Consider the following 3,263-nt stretch of genomic DNA (forward strand, 5'->3'; position numbering starts at 1 on the left):
CACGTCAGACTCGGTACCCTAAGTATCTCTTCAAACTGGCTTGAGACTTGTAAATCCCCTCTATCCTCCTTTGAGACAACTGTCATTAAAAACCAAACCAAACAAAACCAAAAAAAATCCCCAAAAGTTTGTTTACTTTTCCCTGCTCAAGAATGTCATTACAAGCTTTCCATTTATTATCAAAATATTCTTTTGCCACTAATTCCTCTTCTTGGTTAAAATAAACCAGGGCTGGCATCACATCTAGGATCATTCTTCTGTAAACAGAGGAATATTTTCTTAACAGATTTGAAGACTCCTTCCATGAGAATTTCCTGTGCAATTTCTCTGTTTATTAACTCCATTTGGCACAGAGGGTAACAGAGACCCCAAGGGGCAGGGGCAGGCTCAGCTAACTCATCCTTCAAAACAAGACTCCAGTTTTTCAGGCTAACCCCCGTAAGGTACTAGCAGAATATATATCTGCTCACATGATGTAGATCCTGGCGATGGGTACTGTGTGACCTTGTGCTGTGGCCATGTGACTTCTCTGAACCTCAGTTTCTCCAATTATCATGAGCTTTCCCTTGGATTTTATGTTCTCAAAGCCTGTTCTCAGCCAGGTGGTGGTGGCGCACGCCTTTAATCCCAGCACTTGGGAAGCAGAGGCAGGCGGATTTCTGAGTTCGAGGCCAGCCTGGTCTACAGAGTGAGTTCCAAGACAGCCAGAGCTATACAGAGAAACCCTGTCTTGAAAACAAACAAACAAACAAAAAACAAAACCCATCTCAGAAAAAATAAAGGAAACAAAACAAAACAAAAAAACCTTTTCTCAAACCTTGCTGTAGAAGTTGAATTCTCCAATGTCTGAATGAAAAGAAAAAAGAATTCTTGGAAAAAAAAATCAATAGCTTTGGGATCCAGGAATAGGCTATAAGGGATCTTTGAGTGAGGTATTTTCAAAGGCAGAACACAGGAAAAGCAGTTCAGAGGCCAGGTCGTCCCTGGCTGGCTTCCTTTCTAGATATATGCCCGAGAATGCTCCTGGATCCTCAGAATATACTCTGCATCAGGAAGAGGGAAAGGGCTGTGTGGATTTGGAAGATGGCCTGTCAGTAAAGGGCTTAGCTATGTAAACACAAAGAACCTGAAATCAGTTCCCAGAAGCCACACTAAATATATATATATATATATATATATATATATATATATATATATATATATATATATATATATATATATATATATATATATATATATATTCAGGTGTGATGGCTCACTCTTGTAATCCCAGTGCTGGGTCTCTCTGGCAGACAGCCAGCCTGTTTGAAGAGTTCACTCGAACTGTGAGACACTACCTAAAGAAGGAACTCGAGGGACTGGAGAGCTGACGCAGTGGTTAGGTCTGCTAGATGACACGGGCTACTCAGTGTAGAGTAGAACAGAAGAGGTTCGGTTCCCAGAACCCATGCTGGGGGTGCTCATAACTGCTTCAAGGGTCCCCTGTGCTGGTCTGTCTAGGACACGGAGCAGAAGGAGACCCTTTGGCTAAGATTCTCAGGAAGATGTAGCACTCCCCTCCCTGCATGGCATACCGGTGGAGGCCAACCTCTGCCTTCCAGGATGACTTCCGCAGAACCCTGCCATAGTTCAGGGTCTCGGAGGGATGGGGGAGGCAGCTACAGTCGTGAGCCTCGCCGCACAAAGAGCATCTAGAAACAAAAGGAGAGGAGAAAGTTCCAACCAGCACCCAGTGGGATCTGAGTGATTCCCATAGAACCAGCGTTATAAACTGGGTCCCCAGGGGCAGCGCTGCTTACAGAGATTTAGGAGGTGTGGCCTTCCTGGAGGAAAGATCCCTGGAGGTTGGCTTTGAGAAGACAATCTCTCTTTCAATTTGCTCTCCCTGCTTCTGACTGGCACTGAAGACTTGAGCTCTCGGCTCCTGGCCGCCATAGCATAATAGAGTCTGGAGTCATAAGGTCAGATGAAGTTTCTGGTTTTATCACAGTAGTAAGTAATTCACACATGACCCCAGCATCTTATGACATGGGAAGCTGCTGCCCCTAAGTCAATGGCTTTGAGAGATAAAATGGTGTAGGTGACACACTCAGCCATCCATCCGTCTTGGCTTCCATTCAGGCCAGGAGACATCTGCTCAGGTAACACAAAGATGGCATAGTACTTCCTCCCTAAATCTAAAATTCACTCAAAAGACTTTTCTCTATTTTGAGAATATGCCATCTCTAGTTTTAGTATTAAGATGTCCTTTCTTTTATGTAATTATGGAGACAGTTGGTAGATCGAAAAACATTTTTTTTTTAAAATTTGACAAAAAGCTACCACTTTTTTGGTGGTCCAATTTTGCTAAACTTCTCATTATTTGTCTTTCTTTCAAACGTGGAGGAGTTTGAAGTCTGCCGTTTCCAGCATCTCGCAGTGTGGGTCTTCATCTCACTTCTGGCAGAAGGGAAGCGGTCAGTCACTTCCTCGCTGGACAGTATCCAGTTTCCTGCCTGGTTTCCTCTTCTGGAAGGCTGATGAGATACATTCACCACGTAGCACAGAAGTCTAGGGCCCCAAAGTCAGTACATCACCATGGCTCAGGGCGTTTCTTGTAACATGGGAGAGAAGCCACCCACTGATAGTTCCTGTCTTTGCATTGAAAACAGAGCACTTACGTGATGCTTAGAGTAACGCAACAGAGGGATCACCCAAGGATAAAGTCGAGGGGAAGAAGACCTGAAACATTCCGGAAGACCCGCCCACGGGGGCGGAGTGCCAGACATTGCAGTCATGGAGAAGGGGAGGTTGTGAAGGAGCCAAAGGGAGAGAGTATTTGGGAGTATTTGAGCTGTCAGCGGGGCCATAATACAGACAGGTACAGATGTGGCCGTTCTCTTTAGAATGGGAGTGGTTAGAGACTTTATGGAGCTCTGATTTATCAGTAATGGTGGAGTGAACGCAGAGGGCGTGGTAAGGAGTGAATGGGATACGTGGCTAAGTGCCTTCTAGAAGGGGCCTTGAAGGAAGAAGATGGAGAAGAAGAGGTTGCCTCCCTCCCCTCTACTCCTCCATTCCTCTCCCATCTTCTTCCCTCCCCTTCCCTCGTTGGACTACAGTTGCATGATTAAAGAAAGGGGTGTCTAGTATTGGGGGAAGACCACAGAGCGTAAAATAGGATATGGTGGGAGGGAAAGCAGGTGGTACCGTAGGATTATGGGATTGAGAGGGGCTAGGGCAGGAGACGGCTGCTAGGTGTGTGTGTGTGTGTGTGTGTGTGT

The 3,263-nt window shown here is 45.5% G+C and overlaps 1 pseudogene across 1 annotated transcript in view; it reads right to left on the minus strand.

Annotated features, from left to right (window-relative positions):
* Nucleotides 1-1,471: 1,471 nt before the first annotated feature.
* The window catches only part of LOC116083820, a 12,710-nt pseudogene continuing 10,918 nt past the window's right edge, over nucleotides 1,472-3,263 (minus strand). The window contains exon 3 of the transcript XR_004115925.1: nucleotides 1,472-1,691. The product of XR_004115925.1 is annotated as a protein Jumonji pseudogene (transcript). The remainder of the gene's footprint in view (nucleotides 1,692-3,263) is intronic.

This window comes from Mastomys coucha, unplaced genomic scaffold, assembly GCF_008632895.1.
Source record: "Mastomys coucha isolate ucsf_1 unplaced genomic scaffold, UCSF_Mcou_1 pScaffold12, whole genome shotgun sequence".
Classification (NCBI taxonomy): Eukaryota; Metazoa; Chordata; class Mammalia; order Rodentia; family Muridae; genus Mastomys; species Mastomys coucha.